At 42.0% G+C, this 22514-nt stretch overlaps 1 protein-coding gene and 1 long non-coding RNA gene across 9 annotated transcripts in view; one reads left to right on the forward strand and one right to left on the reverse strand.

Moving 5' to 3' along the window:
* LOC132500014 (uncharacterized) overlaps positions 1–12715 on the reverse strand; it is a 143891-nt gene extending 131176 nt beyond the window's left edge. The window contains exons 1-2 of the long non-coding RNA XR_009533955.1: positions 12531–12715; positions 10628–10679 (exon numbers count right to left, since the gene is read on the reverse strand). This is a non-coding gene — a long non-coding RNA (uncharacterized LOC132500014). The remainder of the gene's footprint in view (positions 1–10627; positions 10680–12530) is intronic.
* HS3ST5 (heparan sulfate-glucosamine 3-sulfotransferase 5) overlaps positions 12090–22514 on the forward strand; it is a 282552-nt gene continuing 272127 nt past the window's right edge. For all 8 annotated transcript variants that reach the window (XM_060114783.1, XM_060114782.1, XM_060114784.1 and 5 more), the window contains exon 1: positions 12090–12877. The gene's annotated coding sequence lies outside the window, so the exon portion shown is untranslated. The remainder of the gene's footprint in view (positions 12878–22514) is intronic.

Raw genomic sequence — 22514 nt, forward strand, 5'->3', positions numbered from 1 at the left:
TTTAAGTGCACGTGGCACCCTGACACCCATTAGACTCCTTCACCCCTGCATCATTCTTTCCACTGCCCACAAGAGCTGGTAACATTTGTTAGCCTCCTTTGCTACTACTTCTGTCTTTGTTACCACCACTTCGGCTGCATATACAATCTTCTTTGCTTGCTTTCCCCTTCTCTCTGCTTTTCTTATTTCTTACCTCATTGGATCCCTGTCATGTTGTGTGAGCTTCTTGGCGCCTACATGAAAAGGCTGACCTTTTATATACACCACCATCAAGCCAGAAGGCTTTTTCCCTCCTGCTGGAGAATTAATCAATCATAGCTCATCCGCTATAACCTTCACGTCTTTGGTTCTTCTTAACTCACTCATTCAAAATGCTCAAATCTCAGTTTCTTTCCTACAAGATACACAATTTTTTTCCTTTTGTATCTGACACATTTCCTGTTGCTTGAACACTACACTAGATAACTGAGGTTATGCTGTACTCTATAAAGCCCAGCTGCTGGAAGTCACTTTTCCATCGTCCCACACGTGGTAGTCAATGTATGCATCCATTACCCTTCCAGGGAGTACCCAGTTTAGGTTCAATTCCCAAGTGGCCAGCTCTAACAGTTCTCTTTTCTCTCCCACTCTTCAGCATATGTCTCAAAGAAGGGAAGACTGTCATCATTAGAGGGGTAATCTTGATTCTACTAGAAGCGATTTTCTCAAATCATTTGCAAAAAAAATTATTTAACCAATTCCTTGTGGCAACTGGTGACAAAGCATAGTGGGTTTTGGTCCTGATATTAACAACTCCTGATAGCTAGGGGTTCAATTTGCTAGGGGATCATTCTAAAAATAGATTGCTTATGGTTGATCAACATCCAGAGACCCAATTTATCAAAAGGTATCCTGAAGGACAACATTCTGTCATTATTCCAAGAACAGAGTTACCTGATATTGCAAATTCAAGTAAATAGAGTTGTGAAGGGAAGAAAAACAATAGAGAAATCACTTCTGGGAAGTAAGAAATGAAACAGGGTTTTATTGTTGTGGAAGATACAGAATTTTATCTATGTTTATCTATTGAAGAGAAGCAAGAGGAGAGGGAGAGATAGAAAATACATGGGTGAGAGGAGGTTATTCATGGTATAAAATTGTGTTGTCCCATATGGTGGTCACTAGCCACATGTGGCTATTGAACACTTGAAATGTGGTTAATCTAAATTGAGATGTGCTGTAAGTGCAAAACACACATGGGATTTTGAAGATTTAGCATAAAACATAAGTATATAAAATATCACATTAATATTTTTTCATATTGGTTACATTCTGAAAAAATAATATTTTGGACACATTTATTTAAATATATTATTAAAATTAATTTCACCTGTTCTTTTTTTATGTTTTAAAATGGCTACAAGAAAATGTAAAATTACATATGTGGTTTGCATTTGTGGCTCTTATTATACAGGTTTTAGGCAGCTTTGGTATAAGGTCTTATCTATTGGGATTAGGTTCAACCACAAGTAACAGAAAACTCCAGAATAGCACAGGATTATTCAAGATGGCTGCTAAAGCTCTAACCAGAATAACCACACTCCAGCCAGCTGGAAGGAGAAACAGACCATTAAAGATACATAGAAAACAATGCTATGGTCACTAAAGGGGCGGGGGGGATAAATTGGTAGCTTGGGATTAACATATACTACTATATATAAAATAAACAATAAGAACCTACTGTATAGCACGGGGAACTATATTCAATATCTCATAATAACTTATAATGGAAAAGAATCTGTAAAGTTCTTTTCAGATTATATATATATATATTCAGATTATATATATATATATAAAACATATATAACTGAATCACTTTGCTCTACCAGAAACCAACACAACTTTGTAAATGATCTATACTTCAATTTAAAAAAAGATACATTCCGGGGCTTCCCTGGTGGCGCAGTGGTTGAGAGTCCGCCTGCCGATGCAGGGGACACGGGTTCGTGCCCTGGTCCGCGAAGATCCCACATGCCGCAGAGCGGCTAGGCCCGTGAGCCATGGCCGCTGAGCCTGCGCGGCCGGAGCCTGTGCTCCGCAACGGGAGAAGCCACAACAGTGAGAGGCCCGCGTAACGCAAAAAAAGATACATTCCACGTGCAACCTTCTGAAACCATCTTCTACCATCTGCTTTGATAAATGAGAACACACGCTGGTCAAGATATGCGTACCTCTGTAAAAATTTTGGGGGAAAACTAACCACTGTGATCTAGTAACATTTTAGTCACATTGTTACCCATAAATACAAGAGAGGTTGGGCAAGGCAGTCTTTATTCCTAACAGTCAAGTGTTCAGCTCAAAGTCAGGAATTTTTTTTTTTTTTTTTTTTTTTTTTTGCGGTACGCGGGCCTTTCACTGTCGTGGTCTCTCCCGTTGCGGAGCACAGGCTCCGGACGCGCAGGCTCAGCGCCCATGGCTCACGGGCCCAGCCGCTCCACGGCATGTGGGATCTTCCCGGACTGGGGCACGAACCCGTGTCCCCTGCATTGGCAGGTGGACTCTCAACCACTGTGCCACCAGGGAAGCCCAGGAATTATTTTTAAGATGACCATTTGTCCCAGTTTGCCTGAAAGTCTATTTTGTGTGTGTTGTCCTGGCATAATTATTAATAGCTCCCCCCTTCTCTCTCTCAAGTGTCCTAGTTCAGATGATAAATTATATGGTCACTCTTGTTATATTACCAAGAAAAAGAGAGAGAAACAGATGATGGGGGAGACAATTCAGTCTCTGCCAGAGATCCTTGAGGAATCACTTGAGAAATCCTTAGCAGGTGGATGCCTCCTCCAACCCACCTCACCATTATTCTGAAACAATGCTTTTGCAGGTTACTTGTGACCTCCATATTGACAAGATAAAGGGCTTTTCTTAACTATTCTCCTATTTATTCACTCAACAAATATGTATGGCGTGCCTCCATTTACCAAGCACTGTGCATTTGGGGGACATGGGGGTAAAACAGAATTCAGTACCGCTAATCCCCATACTATTAAACCCATCTCCTATAACAGTGGAATAACAGGCATCAGAATTGTCAGAATAATCTGGATTCTGGACTATTGTTTCTCCCCCTGGACATTTCTCTAAGATTTTTCTGTCTTTTTCTGGTTCCAGATAATTCTAGCCTATTGTTTCCCAAAATGTCTTCAATATATCACTAGTTTCTCAAGAAAGTTCCATAGTCAAATGATATTTGGAAGTGTAGCATAATCAGAGCTTCATAATACAAATCGGCATATTAAAAACTCTGAGAACTACTACCATAGCAATTCTTATTTAACTCTTCTAATCTGAGCTGGTTGGAGGGTTAATAGCTGTTGAGAGGTAATGCAACACCCCTTTTTACTGCTCCTTTAGACCCAGAAGTATGAGGATATTATAAGAGTCTTTGTCCAGAGCTTCTCCTTCTACATTCAGCCTCCTGAAGCTCACATTTGTTCTCTATTTTTACCTCTATGCAGATGACACCTAAGCAAACTTCTCTAGCCTTTGCCTCATTCCCCAAAGTAAATGGGCAACACTACTTGAGTTAAACATCATAATCTCAAGCTTAACAATCTAAAACTGAATTTGCCAAAATCAAGTCCCCCCTCATATATGTCAACGTTTTGAGTAATACTACCTGTGGTAGACATTTTGCTTCTTTAATTGGCTGTTTTGGGGTTTTTGGTTTTGTTTCATTTTGATTTGGCTTTGGCAAGGGTAGGGTGAGGAGTTTGGGGGCAGGCTGAGCAGACTTGCATCTTTATCCCTGCTTTTGGAAAAAGTTCCTTTGTGTGCAGTGTTGGTGAAAAGTTGTGCATAGCCTGTGGCTCCTGGCAGCCTAGGCTGGATCCAGCATGTGGTCTGGGCTCAGTTAGTCAGCCTCCCACTGGGGACTTTGAACTTGAGTTACTGGGACAGAGAAGCAGGATGGTTTTACAATTCATTCATAGTGTGGCAGGGGTGATATTGGCAGCAGTGTTCCATGACAATAGTGGCCTTGCCCTGGTCACCCGAGAAGATTCTGATGCATTCTATAGTTTGAGAACCCCTGTATCAGATCTTTCTTACACATCAGTTCTTCCAGGAAGATTCACTAATTATCCCATCCAAGACTAACTCTTCCTTTTCTGGACTCCTATAACTCTTAATATCTATACCAGTCATGCTGAACCTATGCTATGTTGCTTTGCTATTATTTAAGTAGGTATCTTATCTCTGTAACTAAGCTTCTAGTTTCTAAGCTTCTAGAAGGCAGGATATAAGTCACCATGACTTACACATAGTAATTACACTCACTTAATGAATAAATGAATATTTGCTAGTGACAAATTAATTGCACCTGATATATAAACTTCTCCATTTTCTACAGAATAAAGTTTAAATTAGTTCACCTCTATTCAAGAGCTTCTAACGCAGTGGTTCTGAAATTTGTAATATTTTAAAATCACCTCCTAGAGAGCTATAACAAATAGTTATCCTCAGGTCACAACTTCAGAGATTCCTATTTAATTAATTTTGGGTGCAGCAATCTGGTCATTGTGATATTTTTTTTAAATTCCTGAAGGGTTCTATATTGCAGGTGAAGTTGTCAATCATCATTGTGATATTCAAAGTGTGGTCCAAGGACCGTGACAGCGGTTTACCTGGGAGTTTCTAAATGTGCATTTTAACAAGATTCCCCAGTGATTCGTATGTACATTAAAGTATAAGAAGCACTTAGTCTAGAGCAGTGATGGCCAGTGGAAGTATAATGCAAGCTACATGTGTAATTTAAAATCTTCTAGTAGCTCTATTTAAAAAGCTTTTTTAAAAAAAGTAATAATAGGGCTTCCCTGGTGGTGCAGTGGTTGAGAGTCCGCCTGCCGATGCAGGGGACACGGGTTCGTGCCCCGGTCCGGGAAGATCCCACATGCCGCGGAGCGGCTAGGCCCGTGAGCCATGGCCACTGAGCCTGCGCGTCCAGAGCCTGTGCTCCGCAACGGGAGAGGCCACGACAGTGAGAGGCCGGCATACTGCAAAAAAAAAATAATAATAATAATTAATTAATTAATTTAAAAAATAAATAAATAAAGTAATAATTTAATAACATAATTTATGTAATCCAAGGTATCCAAAAGGATATCATTTCAACAATTAATATAAAATTATTAATAAATATTTCACAAGTTTTTTTTGCACTGAGACTTTGAAATCCAGTATGTATTTTATTTTTTTAATTTTATTTATTTTTTTAATCATCTGTTTCATTTTCTCATCTATAAAACAAGGATTTATCTTACCCAAAGCACAGGGATATTGTGAGGATTAAATTAAATAACAGGAAAGTGCCCAGTACAGAGTGTAGCACACATTCGATTCCAATAAATGTAAGTTGAATCTAGATTGATCTGACTCCCTAATTTTCTCCTTTTAGACGCTGCATAGAAATACCTTGCCTACAAAATTAAGATCCTCCTTCCCCGATTTGTCCCAACTCCTACTTGCCAGACTGAATCACTCTTAAAATTGAAATGAAGCCCTTGACCTCACTACTTTTTCACTGATCATCTCAACCTCCTGACTCCACTTCCCTCTGTACTCAGGTTGAATATCATGATCTATCCCTATAACAATTCTTTTGCAGACAGTCTCAACTCCCATGTTCCATGCTGCTTAAAATATTCCCAGTTTGGCAGAATGCAACCACTTGCTTGGCTTCTCCATATGTATACTTTATCAGCTGATTATTCTTGGAGAAAATTATCTAACTGGCCTCACTGATTTCATAGGAAATTCAGGACCTCAAACCTCAAATAGCAGTCAACACTCCCCAACCTAATTTCTTGTTTTCTTCTAGGAAGCTTGACTTCTCACTCTCTGAAATCACTATTCCATGATTTTTCCTCGCTCCTCAGTTTTCCATTACTTCCTTTCTCTAAAATATTACTCCTTGACTCATATTTTGAGAAAATGGGAACAACTCCTTCACCTTCTCTTGACTAGGTCTACATATTCTTTCATCTGGTTCTACAACTCCTGTCTTCCTTTTGTTTATGAGGGAACGATGGTGCCTGCTCCTGAGAAACCAACACCTCCACTTGTCCACACCCCCTTTTTTCTACCCTACTCAAGGACTTCATCTTCAATTTTTCTCTTCATTCTCCCCTTCTTTACTGGACTATTTCTATCATTATACAAAGATGTTCTAGTACCTCCCATCTTAAAACAAAACATCCCTTGGTCCCATATCCCTCTCTGGACTATGCCCCCATTTCTTTGCAATTCTTTAAAGAAAAATTTCTCAAAACACTGTCTGCCTTCACTTCCCTACTTTCTCATTTCCCATTCACTTTTCAACTCAATTCAGTTTGGCTTTAACCTTGCCATTGAAACTTCTCTTGTAAAGGTCACTAATTATCTCCAATGTTGCCAAACTCAATACAGGTGTCCCTATTTCCCTTTTATTGACTTCTGAGCAGTATTTGACATAGGGGCCACTACCTCCTCATTGAAATGCTTTCTTCTCTTGACTTCTGAGTTGCCAGACTCTTAGTTTGCCTTTAATTGGCCAGGCAATTTCTTTTCAGTCTTCTATTTATGCTCTTCCTTCCCTCCTTCCCAATCACCAGGGCTTCCTTCTATTTTCTTTCCCACCCACTGGGTGCTTTGAACACCTTCCGTATGCTGATCACTTCCAAATTCATATCTCTAACCCCAGACTTTCTCAAACCTCTGAACTGATATATCTGCCTCCTTAAGTGACATCTCTATCTCGATGTCTAATGTATCCTCTTGGTGGGGACCTTGCTTCACCAAGCCTTGTTACTACCCTATTATTTCCCTTTTCAGTAAATAGTAACAACATATACCCAGTTGTTCCAAATCTAGAAGTCATCCTTGGTTCCTTACTTTGCTTCACTGCATTCAATTTATCAGTAAGTCCTATGGCTGTGCCCTTGAAATATATCTGAAGACCATCCATGCCTTTCCACCTAGTTCAAGCCACTGTTACCTTTTTTTCCTAGACCAGTATGTATTTTATACTCACAGACCAGTCACATTTCAAGAGCTTCATGGCCACATGTGCTTAGTGGCTACCATATTGAACAGAGCAGATCTAGAGCTAACTAACCTTTCCCTCTTTAACATCAGCTACAGCTTTCCTTACAAAAGCTTTTTGCTATAGTCAAAGGAGCTTTTTATCAGCCAATCAACCTACCATTCATTTTCCGGTCTTTATACTGTTACCCCAACCGCTCCTTGCAGCCTTGAAAGTCCTCCTTCTACTCTCTCATGGTCTAGGTTCCATTTTTTTTCTTTAAACCCAGTTCAGGTCTACAGCTCTTTGGCAAAACCTTCCTAAAATGGTCCCAGATTACAGTAGTTAGTTCCTGTTCTAGGTTTTATAGGGTAAGAGCTTACATTCCTACCTATTAAGGAAGATGGTAAAAGATGATTTTAGAAAGCTAAACATGGAATGCAATTAGAACTGTAAAACATGCTGCCTTCTTAATAAAAATAAAATGTAGATCTCAGAAGATTGATACTGAAAACAATTTCTCTGGTGGGGGGAACAGCCTTCCTAGGCCTGCTAAATCAATCCACATAATTCCTCTTCTCCTAGAGACCTTTCATGGTTACCCTTGCCTACTCTCCCCCACACCATAATACTGGAAATAAATGATGCTCTACATTAAGCATGAAGAAAAGGAGAAGCAACGACTCTTCTCTTGATTGCTCCAAAACTTAACTGACACAAAAATGGAATATTCAAAAATACTTTATTAATAGCCTCAAGGTAATAAAAGCAAAAATATCAGAATTCAGTGAATTTTGACAGTCTCACTTGTAAGATTTAGCTTGTGTCCTGTATGAGCAAGATTACTCCCATTCACATGGGTCATGGGTGGGGAATCAGGAGAGATCTTGCCAGTTCCTCCCTTCCTTGCACCTCTTCTCTCTCCATATAGGGATATTACGGTTAGCCTACAGATCTAGCACTTTCTAGACATCTTACTCCTCTTGGTCTAGAGTTGCACTGTCCAATATGAGCCATTAGCCACATGAGGCTATTGAATGAATACTTGAGATGTGGAGAGTCCAAATTGAGATGGGCTGTAAGTGTACAATACACACCAGATTTCAAGACTCAGTACGTGTATGAGTTTTACATTGCTGCTGTAAAAAATTATGATAAATTTAATGACTTAAAACATCCATTTATTATCACAGTCCTGTAGTCCAGAAGTCCTGGTACAGTTGGCTCAGGTAAGCCCTCTGCTTAGTCCTATAAGGACAAAACCAAGGTGCCATTAGCACTGCATTCTTCTGTGGGGACTCTGCAGATGAATCTGCTTCCAAGATCACTCAGGTTGTTGGCTGAATTCAGTTCCTTGTGGTTATAGGGTAGGGGTCTCATTTCTGGAGCTCGCTAAGCTAAAGGCCACCTGCATTCCTTGTCCCATTGGCCCTTCCATCTTCAAGCATGTTAAATCCTTCTCATGCTTTGAATCTCTCTGACTTCTGTTTGTGTCACATCCCTTCTGCTTGTCCCCTGAGCAAATGTTCTGGTTTTAAGAACTCGCATGATTAGGTTGGGCCCACTCAAGACAATACAGGATAACCTCCCCATTTTAAGGTCTGTAATTTAATTACTGTACATCTTGCAAAGTCTATTTTGCCATGTAATGTAACATATTTACAGGATCCAAGAATTAGGGTGTGGGAGCCATTCTGCCCATCACGATGTGAAAAAAATAATGTAAAATATTTCACTAATAATTGTATCTTGATCATATGTCAAAACTATAATATCTTAGATATATTAAGTTAAACAAAATATAATATTAAATTTTACCTGTTTTGTTTTACTTTTTAAATGAGCTATATAGAATTAAAATTGTACATGTGGCTCACATTTGTGCTTGCATGACACTTCTATTAGCCAGCACTGGTCTGGACCTAGAGAGTTGTTAAACCCTCTTGACCGTCCTCATCGTTTCTGACATCAGATCTGTGGACCCACCTCTTCCATAAGAAATAGTTTTCTTATATTCAGGTGTGGCCTTACACTTTTAGGCCTCTGACTGCTAAACATTTCCTAGCACAACGGAAAACCAGAACTTTCATACAGGGACATTCAAATACAGTGATGGAGCATGGAGATGTAGGCTCGGGGCTCATTTCTGCAAAAGGTAAGGACTCCTGTTGAACCAGACCTACACCTGATAAACCTAGTGATTACTGAACTCACCCTATGAGAGCAGAGGCTTCTTTTATTCTTCTTTTGGTTTCCAGTGGTTGGCGCAAAAAGAGTTCCTTTAAATAAATATTTACTTAACCAACTGAGTCTAGATGTCAGTGATTAGCTCGTTTAAAAAAAAAAAAAGATATAGTTGGAAAACAAGTCAAATACCTTCAATAATGACAAACATTTCTATACTTTACTGAAAGGACAGCCTACATTTGAAACCGTAAGCTGAACAATATTTAACGGTTGCATCTTTATGAGACAAGAGAGTGTGATGATGCTCAGAAAAAATATATTCTTTACCAAATGAAAACTAATTAACCAGATGTTTTTATTACTGTGCACTTTATTTGGCTTTGGTGACTAAACCAAACCAATGCATCTGTGACCATTTTCAAAACTGCATTCTAAAAAGATTTTTTGGCTGTGCCTCTTCATCCAGTGTTTAGTTTTATTTGTTTAATTTTGCACAATACTGAAATGTTTCTACTAAAAATGTTAGACACCCACCCACCCTCCTCTGCGCTTTACCTAGCAAGAAAGCCACCTTGTTGGAGGAGTTGAAGAGCAGTACACGCTGAAAGTGCATATACCCTGATCTAATCCTCCAACCCAAGGCTAGGTAGAAAGCCTTTCCAGAGCTTTGCTTCACAGTTTCTGGGGTTGTACCTGCTCCCAGCCCCAGGTGTGATCTTGCACAAGCTAGGCAAAATCACTGTGACAATGTCTTAGTGCATCAGCTACAGAGCTAAGGATTCTCTGAGGAGAAGTTAGGACTGCTGAGAAAGCACGGGCTGCTGATTGTTCCTCTCCTGCCAAACATAAACCTGAAGCAAGACAGAATTATGAGAAACTAGATTCATCTCACCCCATCGTCCTCCTCAGTAATCTTCCTGGCACAAAAGAAAGAATGAATACCAATAAAAAGGTAATATAAATAAACACTTTAAATAAAGTTGACTAATTGAAAGGACTGATAGATGGATCGATGCATTCTTCAAAATCTATTGTCATGCTTTTGCAGACTTTATTGCTTATCAGCATCTTTCCTCTCCAGAAAAACAGAACAGCAACATTTGTTCAGAAAAAAGCAAATTGTGTTGCTTCCTTTCTTATTACTTTTATTGTTTGAGGTTTCTTTTAGACTATAATGTGTCATTGTGATTTTGAGATGGGGAAAAAACAATCCCTTGTCTTTCAAACATAAGGATGTGATTGTATGCTATTGTTGCCAACAATGAGCTACAGAGGTTAATGGATCACATATCTGGCAAACAGCCATCTTTCCTCCTGCTCAATATATTAAACAATATACATTCTGTTCTTGCTGCTGAGCTTATGATTTTGTCTGAGTAGTTGGTAAATAAGTTTACTTACATTTAAGTTATCTCTTTCTAGAACTCAACAGCTTTGTCCTTCAGGCTGTATCCTGAAATTGAAAAAGTACAGCTTGAGATCCGAGTTCACCACCTTTGGAAGTGATGGTGAGAGTGGGCATGGGGAAGGGGGTGGGGGTCGCAATTGAATGATAATCTAGAAATATTGTGCCTTGTGAATTGCATCCAACCTTTCATTTTCAGATTGCCTAAATTAACCAAGTAAAATTACCATAATAGAAAAGAATGGATACTGGCGGAAGCACCACAATTCTTTCCAGTGCTGTTGCCAGTGAGCATTCCAACAGACCTCTAATTAAATGGACCAATTCTCTCCAGGACCCCAGGTTGACTCGACTCTGCATTCTATGACTCATTTGAAAACAGACCAGCACTCATAAGCAATAACGTGACTCCCAGTCTAAAGGACTTTTCTGCATATTGCATTTGTACTAGGGAATTAATATGAGACCTAATACCTCGAGAGAGAGAAAAAAATTGTTTTTTAAGGAAACTCCAGAGGGGAAAACTTTATCAATGAGAAAGATATTAGTTTTCTGGGAAATTTTAGTCGGGTGGGGCTAGATGATGAGTGAGGAGACCGGAGTTAGGAAAGAAGAATCAACACATCAGTCTCAGATTAGGTGGGGTCTTTTCAATCAGGCAGAGAGCACAGGAAATAGCACGTAGAGTCCACTGCCCCACTGCTATTCTGGGAGCAAGGGGTAGGCGGGACGTTGACTGAATTGGGAAGACCAGTGTGCCTCTCGGGTTTGGGATCTGGAACCAGGAAAAAGGCAGAGCCCTGATCTCCGCTTCCCAGCTAGGCGGTGATCGCCCCCTGCGACTCAGGAGGCACACAGCAGTCTGAGAACCGCCGCTGCCGCAGCCGCTCGACCCCTCACAGCCTCCAGCTCTCCCGCCTGGCATATGCTGGAGCCACACTCGAGCTCCCTGGACACCTGTGTGCCCCAAGCTCCAGGTCTAGGCCCCTCTGACCCGGGAGAGACCGGTCTCAGCTTCTCCGACTTCTGTGTTCCCGGGTTCTGCCACCCTGGTCACTTCCGCGGGTTCCCCAAGCTGCGACTTCAGTTGGCCGGGGAGCCCTGAGCGCCCACACGGCCTCCTCACCGCGCTCCTGGTGGGACGCGCTGCGGTTCAGCCGCAGGACCTCGGCCTCCGGGTAAATCCTCTCCTCGCCCTTCTCCGCCTAAGGCCCAGCCCTCCCCCTGCAGCAAGCTGCTCCCGTGTGGGCGGGCCCGCTCTCGGCTGAAGACACCTGCGCTTCCTTCCCCACCCTTCTCCGCCCTTTTCGCTGCGGTTTCTCCCCTGCCTTTGGGAGCTCAAGCGGCAGCTGGAGGAGGAGCAGGGGAGGAGGACGAGGGCGAGGAGGAGTAGGGGCGGGGTGGGTGGGGAGAGAGCGGGGAGGGTGGGGACTGGCAGCCACTCCGCAGCTGGTCGCCGGGGACCCGATACCTCCCGCGCGCCCGAGTGATGGAGGGGAAGAGATTCGCTTAGACACACACACGCGCACACAGCTGGGCACGTCTCCGGGAGGCAGCCGCCGGGAGCCGGGCGGCGGCCGTGACAGCACGAGCCGCGGGGAGCCGGGCGCCCACGCAGCTTGGCCCCGGCGGCTCCAAGACCCCGGAAGGGAAGAACCCAGCCGCACTGTTACTCTTTTAGGCTGCTCGGGAGGAAGCAAGCTGCCCAAGGACCTGTCACTGAGGACGCAGGAGGTTCTCCGCTCGGCGCTCAGTCTGGGGCCGCGCCGGTGCCCGCGTGAGGCGAGGAGGATGCTCACCTCCTCCCGCAGAGCCGCTGCGGGCCCAGGCACCGCGCGGACTCGGGCTCTCGCGGCCGCCCCTGCCCTGCCCGCGCCGCGGGAGCGCGCCCTGCCGTACCTGGCTCCAGCCTCCAGGGGAAGTGCGGGAAACGCGCCCTAAACTCCACTACTTCTCGCCCGCCTCCTCCCCTTCCTGGCTCCCCGCCCCAGACCTCGCAGCCGCCGCCGCCGCCGCCGCCGCCGCCTGCGTGTAGGGCCCGCCTGCCTCTTACTCTCACGCACGCACGCACAGCCCCGCTGACTCGCTCGCATTCGAGCAGCCTCGCTTCCCGCGGAGCAGAAGCCCGGACGTCCGGAACTACTGCACCAACTGGGACTGCAGGAGACGCCCTGTGGCCCGGCGCGACCCGCCGCTGGTCCCCGCGCCCTGGGCTCCCGCCCACGCTGCCGCCGCCGGGGACGTTGGTGAGCAGGGCGCGCTGCCCGCCTCGCGCCGGGGAGGGGCTCGAGCACAGGGGGCTGAAGCTTCGTAGATTTGGGGGGAAATGACAAGAGGGGAGGTCGCTGAGGAGAGACATCCGTGTGATGCCGGCCAAAGCGCTTTGTGGGGCGCGGTTCTCTTGGGCACTGCCTTGAGGAGACTTTTGAGACGTTCTCTGGGGCTCGAGGTTAAACTATTGCGAGATGGGAAACGTGAGGGAGAGGATTCTCGGGGTAGATTGAGAGAGTCGTCCGTGTCAGTCTGTCTGTCTGTCTCTCCTCGAGCCGGTCGCAGCGCTCTGGGCTGTCTTTGAGGGAGGTTGGAAACACGCGTTAACTGCGCACAGCAGAGTTTGGGGGCCCGCCCTCGGCCACTTCGGGGTGATTGTGGGGCTGTCGCTTGGAGCGCGAGACGGCTTTGGGCGAGTGGGGGGCTGCGAGGCCCGAGGAGGACAAGCAGAGGGCAGGTAAAGGCGCGGTGAACTTGCGGGTGGGGTGCGTTCTCCGCCCCGCCGGCCCCCACCCCTCGAAGTACCGGTCCCCGCCCCAGGGCAGCCCCAGTGCACGCAGTTCACGCAGCCCTTCCCACCCACCCCCGACACACACACACACACACACACACACACACACACACTCACACTCTCTCTCTCTCTCTCTCTCTCTCTCACACACACACACACACACACACACACACTCAGGAGATAAATGCAATGGAGTGGGTGGTCATACCGTTGTTACTCAGAGGTGCGCGAGGTCGCTGTGGCTACTAACTGGAGCGCAGAGACTTATGTTTCTGGGACTTGGGCGACCGCCTAGGTTTGGGGAAGCCGGGAAGGAGCGCCCAGCCTCCTGCGGATGCCTCTACCTGGCGGTTCCAGGTGCACAGCGAGCAAACCTCTGTCACGACTCCGGAATCACTTCACCTTGGTGGGCTCCGCTCTCAGGCTTCCCTCATTGAGTGCTTCAGGGCATCTACCCAAGAAAAGCTCCTCAGATCCCGGTCTCCCCAGTACTCACCCGGTGGGTCAGACTCTCTCTCTCTCCCCCTCCCTCCCTTCTGCTCCCCCCCCCCAGCTTCTTCATGGAAAACATTGATCCCTTAAGGGGAGGTTTAATATTTGCAAAGTGCTTTATATCATATTACTTCGTGGATACATTTAATTGCACTGTAACTCTTCTCTGATTTATGTAAACTTAGTCGGATAAATAGCATTCAGGGTCGGAATGGGGTGGGAGCGAGAGTGGATGGGCGTTCTTTCTCTCACGGTGCTCCTTTCTGAACTGATTTGCTAGAAGTAATTTAAAGCGGTGCTTCTGAAAGCTTTTTTGCTCAGTAGTTTTGACATACTTCAGGGCTTTAGACGAATGTTTCCACAGTACAATTTATTTCAAGTATATTCAGCTTCTATTCCAAGAAAAAGTTGAAAATAGTAAAAGGGATTACAAAATTGGATATCAAAACTATTTTTAATGTTTTTATTGGTGTCATTTATGTTGTACCAGATTTTTTTTTTTTAAGTTGCCGTAGTGGTTCCTCCTGGTAATGCTCTTAAAAGGAGAAATGAAAGCGATCTACTTACCTTCCTCCCTCTGTTTACAAATGGACCTTGCTTAAAGTGACTGAATGAGTGGCAGGGTAGGCTTCTTTAGGGATATGAAGTCATTCACTAGTGAACTGATGGAGACACAGGAAGACAGTATAAGAAACATAATGATGGAAGGAAACTGCTGCTTAAATTTAGCTGTCTCCAGTGCAGGGACTCTTAGCAGTGAACAAGAAAACTGCTCTGGCCCCTTCCAGATTACTCTGGGCTATTTAAAAAATACTCTTTCCTGGATTAATAAAATATATAGAAACATCATCAATAATATAAAGTAATATTTTCAAATAGGTGCCTAAAGGAGATAATATGGAAAATCACAAGCATACTCTTCAGAGTTTTGCAGAAGTACTAGGATCATGGTTTCTAGGTTAAGCCAGACCTCATTCTTAAATTTTAGTGTCCCTTTGACACTTCCCTTAGAAGTCCCTTTGACTTCTTTGTGAGCAGGTGATGCCCACAGTGAGTTGACTATGCTTGCATCATTGTCCGTACCATTTTGCAGGCATACACAGATGTTTTTGAATGAATAATCTTCTTACTCACTGAATTTCCACTCATTCAAAAAGGAGCACAGGAGTACACACAGTATGCAAAGCTGAGCTGAGTGTTATTTTAAATAACAAGGAAGGGTTTCCAGTGGAAACTGGGTGCTTACTCCTACACTGTGTAATGTAAAAAGAACTGCAGAACGGTGACTTATTTAAGGAAGCAGCATTTTGCCCAAAGTAGGTGGTCAATCATGAGTTGTTGACTCAAAAGTCATACAAGATGTTCACTAGCTAAGTTCGCTTTCACCATAAATCCCACCATTATTCTTAACACACCGTGTCATTTAGCTATGACTCAACTTCAAAGAATTGATGTTGACTTTAATCTTCTCACTCTTTGAATACTTTGGAGAAATAGAACTATCTGTGCACTGCTCTAGCTTTCTGTGTGTGATTTCTATGAAGCAGTGCCAGATCTGCATATGTCATTAGTATTCATTTATGAGTAAATGCAAATGTTCCTGTTGCACTGAGAAAGCTAACCCGAATTCCTAGAATGCAACAAATATTATGCTCCTTTTCTCATCTTTTTATTTTTATAATCTCAGAAACAGTAACATCTCTTACAAGTGCAGTTATATGTAAAAGAGCAGGTTAACAAAAATGGTTATTTAGGATTCTTTAGAAAAAGAGAAATGCCCTATGGAAATTTTATTTGAGAAGAATTTTCTTTGACTCTGTTGGTAGGTCTGCCAGAGTGGTCTTTTATTTTAGGGATGTTCATTCATGAATGAAGTAACTCTCAAGGTAACTTCCTAGTAAAAGGAGATAGCAATCCCTTAGTAAAGGGGACACTTGCTAAAAATGATGCTTAAAACGGGGAATAGAGTGTAAGCAGTAACATTCTTGTGCCACTGGAATTATGTGAATACTTGTGTATTTTATTTATGCATGATTTTAAAATTTTCTATTTAATACTTTATTCAAATATTTCATATTCTGAGATTATTGCAATTAAGTGAGGAGTTATTGATTGATAATGGAATTATAGCTTGTTTTGTTTTAAGAAAAGGTGAATAGTCTGAAAGGAGAGAGCAAGTCAAGTTAAGGAAATGATTGTCAAACCTCAGATTTATCTTCATTCAAGTTCTGTCCTTTTTTTTGGTGGGCAGGGGGACCTCAAAACCAAAATCACTAGTTAAACTTTCACTATGACCTAAATTGTTACTATTTAGAAAAATCCTACATTGTAATTCTTCTGTGAATTTAATACAAATTCTTTAAAACCAGCAAAAGTATAACTTCTTTCCCACTGAAATCCAGTTTAATTGTTGACAAATTTTGCTCAGTCTAGAACCAATATTTATTTCTGTGGGTCATGAGGTTACCCTAACCTTTACAGCAGGAGTGCAATTAAAGCAAGATATTAAGAATTTCACTTGAAAATTCACTGATCTAACTCAAAACCATTTCAGAGCAGCTAACACTTATCGAAAGTAGAAGTAAAAGATTATATCTGGAGATCCCCATAATGTATAGGCAGGGTAAATGGACCTCTTTAAATCTCATATGCAAGTTCCATTATCACGTCTTAACTAACATTTAGTACAATGGATTATTTTCCCTCTTCTTGAAAAGTTTTACGAAAGAAAGCTCTGTCAGTATTAAGAGATGTTGGCAGAGTTAGTTTGACTTTAGGCCATTTTACCTGGATTGTGTGTGGGAGGTTGGTAAGTTACATCTATATACACACGTGCTTCCGTATAAATATTTATATACATATAAGCATATGTATATATCTAGAGCACATCTCTATCTACTTATATACTTTATATACTTGTGTATGTTTAGGTATGTATCTACGTTTTGTCTCATAACTTTGAACAATAGGAAGAGAGTCCTGCTTTGTGGCATATGCAGTTTGTGAAGTCTTCATTATCTGGAGAATGATACTTATTAAATGCTCAACTAGTTTGATGTTAAAAAATTGGGAGTGTACTAAACTATTTTGAACAATTTATTTAAAAAACACTTATCATAAACTTTAGTATGTGCCTGACACTGTCCAAAGAACTCTGCTAATATTAACTCACTTAATTCTGGTAGCTGCCCTGCTCTCCGCAGAGGGAAAATAAATAGGTAAAGTGGATGTTTTTATTATTATCCTCATTTAGGAGGTGAGGAAGTGAGGCTCAGCAAACCTAAATAAATGGCTTTAGCCCCACACCTGCTCAATGGCAGAGCTGGCCTTGGCGCCCACTGTGCGGTGCCGCTGCTCTTGAGCTGATGTGTGTTTTTTTTTAAGTTTACTTAAACAGGGAACCAAAGGGGGACCCAAGTTAAGTTGTAAAGTAAATGCATTCTAGCAACTGAGATTTATGACAGTTCAAGTTAGAGTGAATTCTTAAGGAATTTGTAAGGAAGATGATTGGCATGAAGCATAGAAATAACCTGATCTAGAGCAATGCTAGAGCAGTGCTATAGCTTAATGCAGTTTTTAATGGACTCAACAATTTTCTTAGTTTCAACTACTTTTTAAAATTACGTAACTTAAGAACTGATGCCATATTTAAGTAGTTTTAATAGCTCAGAGTTTCTGATATTGCATGTTTTATGCTTGCCATTAATATCCTTATAATGTTGGCTTCTTGCATAGAGGTCAGTGTTATGTGTTCCTATATGGTACTTGCCAAAAGAATCAGAGTTTAATGTGAAAGTGTGAAATGAGACTTATTCTGCTCTGACCCATTTGGCATACAGTAGGCATCCAATTAATGTTTACTGCACAAACTGATGAAGGGTATTCTAGAAGTGGATAGTCCAGAAACTTTACATGTCTTTAAAATTGCATAGTTTTAAGATTGTGATTCAGTATTGTACAGGCTTTTTCCTTCGTTGATGACCTCAGGACATCATCATCTATGAAACCCTGTGGATTAATAATCTTTTTAAGATTGAGTGACCTGAGATGAAGGAAGATGATGGGAAGGAAAGTAAAATAATAAATTGATTAAAGTGTTTAAATTTAGAATTTGAGAAAAGGAAAACTGCCTGTAATTGTACCTTTTATTTTAAAAAGGCATATAAGTACACTACCAAATGTAAAATAGATAGCTAGTGGAAAGCAGCCACATAGCACAGGGAGATCAGCTGGGTGCTTTGTGACCACCTAGAGGGCTGGGGTAGGGAGGGTGGGAGGGAGGGAGACGCAAGAGGGAAGAGACGCAAGGGAACATATGTATATGTGTAGCTGATTCACTTTGTTATAAAGCAGAAACTAACACACCATTGTAAAGCAATTATACTCCAATAAAGATGTTAAAAAAAAGGCATATAAGACATAATTAACATTAAGTAACAGAATCCTTACACTGCTAATGGGGTAGCACAACTCTTCTATCATAAATATTAACAACTTTACTATTTGAGTATAATTTGGGGAACTATTTAGGAACATATTAAAATGTCATTGTAATGCTGTTTGCCATAGCCTAAGTCAAGTCAATAAAAAAAAATCACAATAATTCTGAATGCGCCTCAATATAAATAAGGTATTTATTATAAGTACTGGAGTCAGACAGAGCTGGCTGAATTAGAATCCCTGCTTCATGGCTTGTTAGCTGTGGGATCTTGGACAGATTACTAAACGTGTCTAATTCTTAGTAATCTTATCTGTTATATGGTTATGGAAATAGCAGTTCTAGATTTCCCTATATCTAGATTTGATAATATATGTAAAGTGCCTAGCATACAGTATCATGCATAGTGAAGATTCAGCAAGTAGTAATTGATATCACTGTTATCATCTTTAATATCACTGTAATATCATCAGCAATGGTTAAACATAATGGGTACATTATTCTCTATATCTATCTATTTATCAATCTGTCTTTATGTATGTGTGTATCTTGAATTGGTTGTTCTCCATTACAAAGCATAGGTTCTCTGGACTGTCTCACTGTTGAGAGAAGGGTATGAAGAGAAGAAATATGTGTTTCAGAGTTAAGTGTGATTAACATGTTACTGGATTTAAAGGCCTGCGTCAAGCACAGAAATTGAGAGGAGGCTTTTGGGACAGCTGCTACACAGTTTTTTCTTGCAAGGCCCAGCTATGTATGTTTACATAATTCTTTGAAAGATGTATCCTCTTATACAAATACAGTTAATGGGGAAGAACAAAAGGTTTGCTAAAAGCATTGACCTATTTATATTTATCTTTTTATACCACATGAGTTGAAGTATTAGGATGCACAGAAATTTCTTTCCTTTTATACTTTTATACCATATAGAGTTCATGATTTAAAAAGCTATTTCCTAACTCTGATGATTAAATGTGAGTAACTTGATTTAAAGGTTTAATTTTATTCTTAGATTATTTTTCTGTAATGCATTTAATTCAGGTAGCCACCTGGCTATCCTCACTTTACAGACTTATAAAGCTTAATACTATGTTCCTCCATGTTATTTTGCCCTAATGGATATACCTATTTACCTCTTTATCTTTGTAAAAATAATAAATGATAATAGCTAACATTTAATTAACATTTACTAATGTAACAAGCTTTCTACAGGTCTTAACACATTTCTTTCCCACAGTGCATTCAATAGGGTATGTGTCATTAGTATTTCCATTTCACAGATAAGGAAACTGAGGCCCAGAGATGTCATCTAACTAGAGGGGTGGAGCCATGATACAAACTCATGTCATCTGGCCCAGAGCCCACACTTACCCACACCAACAGACTTCTGAGTAGCAGTTAGCCCCGAAGCACCTCCCTGTATTTCTGGGCCTTGAAACCCACGCCTTCCTATTTCCCTGTGTCCTCCCTGCAACAAAAGAGGGGTTTATCTTCAATAAAGTTTACTTCCTGGCTTTGTCCTATCACACTATTTTCCTGTGTATGTACAACGGCCACAAAAGCAAAGAATGAGACCATATTAATTTTTAGTAAATGGTTGGATCTGTTTTTCAATAGATTTAAATTGGTTGCCAAGATCCTGCTAAATAGTTGCATTTATGCTCTGTATGCAGTGGTAGGGAACTACCAATCCATGCTAGTGGAATTTCTTCATCTGGTGAGCCAGCTGCCTGTGACTTGAACTTCCTAACTGCCTCACTTTTTCTGAGCTGAACGAAATAGTATAGGACCAAAGGGCACTGGGAAGGGACTCTTCATCTCACAGACACAGTGTGCATGAGCAGAAAGGCTCACTATGGGGAGCTCCAGGGTTCCTGGGGGTCTGAAGGGTTCCTGCCTCCTAAGAATAGCTGGAAAAGGCCCGAGGACTGTTCCATGGGCCACCTGCCTGAGTACCTCTCAAGAGCAGGGATTGTGCTGGACTGTGTCCTTGTCACCCTTTTCTCCGTGGTACTTGGCACATGGTATAAGGCGGGGAGACTTGGAGCTTCTTCCTTCAGGCATCAGAACCTGGAAAGCAGAGAGGTGAGGGATTCAGGCTGGAAAGACACAGGAGGGACGTGGAGGCAGAAAACAGGGCAGATAAGGGGGTGCGAGGGCGTGAAGGGCCGGCAGATGGATTGGTAGCCAGGGGCGGTACTTATTTTCATTTCATTTTTATTCAGGTTATGGTTATATTCCTCTGTTCCCAAATCTAGCCTAGATCTGCAGTGAGCACTTAACCCTGATATCTGACTCTGTAAAATGAAGAACATTATTGCCTACTGTCCTGGTAGCAGTATCTGGCACACCATAAAATTTTAATAAGTATTAGCTGTAATTATTATTTCTTGATTTTCTGCAGAGAGAATTATGTTTTCTTAATCAAGTACTTATTTTTATACACTGCTTACTCTGAAATGGATGACTAGACAGTCAAAGATTACTAGACAGCATTTAGTTTTGGAGTTTCTGAATTCTACAAATACTAGCATCCTTTAAATAAGGGACACCCAACTCTGTACTTACCAACAATAAAATCAAGAGTTTAAGAATTTTCTACTCTCTCACTTTGTCCCAGCTTCCCCTTCCCCCTTCTCGTGTCCTCAAGTCCATTCTCTACGTCTGCATCTTTATTCCTATCCTAGGTTCAGCAGAAACTAACACAACATTGTAAAGCAATTATACTCCAATAAAGATGTTAAAAACAAGCAAAAAAAAGTTTAAGAATTTTCATACACCATTTCTTTTTTTAAATAAATTTATTTATTTTATTTATTTATTTTTGGCTTCATTGGGTCTTCGTTGCTGCGCACGGGCTTTGTCTAGTTGTGGCGAGCAGGGGCTACTCTTCATTGAGGTTCACAGGCTTCTCATTGTGGTGGCTTCCCTTGTTGCAGAGCATGGGCTCCAAGCGCACAGGCTTCGGTTAGTTGTGGTGCGTGGGCTCAGTATTTGTGGCGCATGGGCTTAGTTGCTCCACGGCATGTGGGATCTTCCCCAACGAGGTATCGAACCCATGTCGCCTGCATCAGCTGGCGGATTCTTAACCGCTGCGCCACCAAGGAAGTCCCGCACACCATTACTTTCTTAATATTACCTCTTCTCAAATATTTTCTGTTATTTTGCTCTTCTGTATTGGTAGCAGCATCTGTCCAGATGCCCAAGAAAACTGAGAAACCAGGAAAAATAGTTAAAGGATCAGAGTAGGAACACAGGTAACTGGGGATCATCTTGTATTTTTCCTTCTCTTCCTCTAGTTTGTCACCAAGACATGACAGTGTTGCCTTTTGAACATCTAGCTACTACCAGCCCCAATGCTCCTGCTTTAGTTCAGACCATCAGAACTTCTCACCTGAATTACTAGCTTCCTTATTAGCTTTAGGTCTCCATCCTCTTCAATGCTTCTGAAATTTTTTCTGAATGCTAACCTGATCATGTAATTCCCCTGCTTAATAACCTATAGCATCCTCTGCCTTCAGGGTAAAGTTCAAGCTAGCTCAACTTTCAAAGTCCTTACTGTTTCAGTGGCCCAGCCTGGGACTCATCTCCTGTCACTCAACCTAAGGTCCCTTCAATTGAGTGATTCCAAGCAAAGAATAGAGCGTGCTCTTTCACACTTTCAAGCCATTGTACATGCCGGCCCCTCTGCAAGGGGATTCTCTGCTTGTCTAACTTCTTGTCTTCCTCACCACTTCTTTTTGTTTTCTTACTCTTCTCCTTCTTTGTAGCCTACTCGCCTCCCTCCAAGCCAGGATGGGTTAGCTTTCTGATCCTCTATTATATGTAGTTTATTGAATTGTTGGTTTATTTGTTAATGAACCCCCAAAGTACATATACACATACTTGTCCTAACCCCTACCAGTGCCTGGGCCTGCACCTTCATCTCTCACCCAGCACAGGGCTGGGAAAGACATGCTGGTTGTTGTACATACTATAGTCTTTGTGCCAGGATGCCTCTGTTACTTAAAGTCGGCTTGAGGAGAAGGACATTTTTTGTTGTTCGAGAAGAGAGCCAAGTGGGTCTTAAAACCCAAGTTGGCAAAAGGGACCCTGATGTAGGAGGGGGTGTAGTGCAGAGAAATGAACTGGAGATCTTTGTGAGTGTGTTTCCCTGTCGATGGTCATATGA

The sequence above is a fragment of the Mesoplodon densirostris genome, chromosome 12, assembly GCF_025265405.1.
Source record: "Mesoplodon densirostris isolate mMesDen1 chromosome 12, mMesDen1 primary haplotype, whole genome shotgun sequence".
NCBI lineage: Eukaryota > Metazoa > Chordata > Mammalia > Artiodactyla > Ziphiidae > Mesoplodon > Mesoplodon densirostris.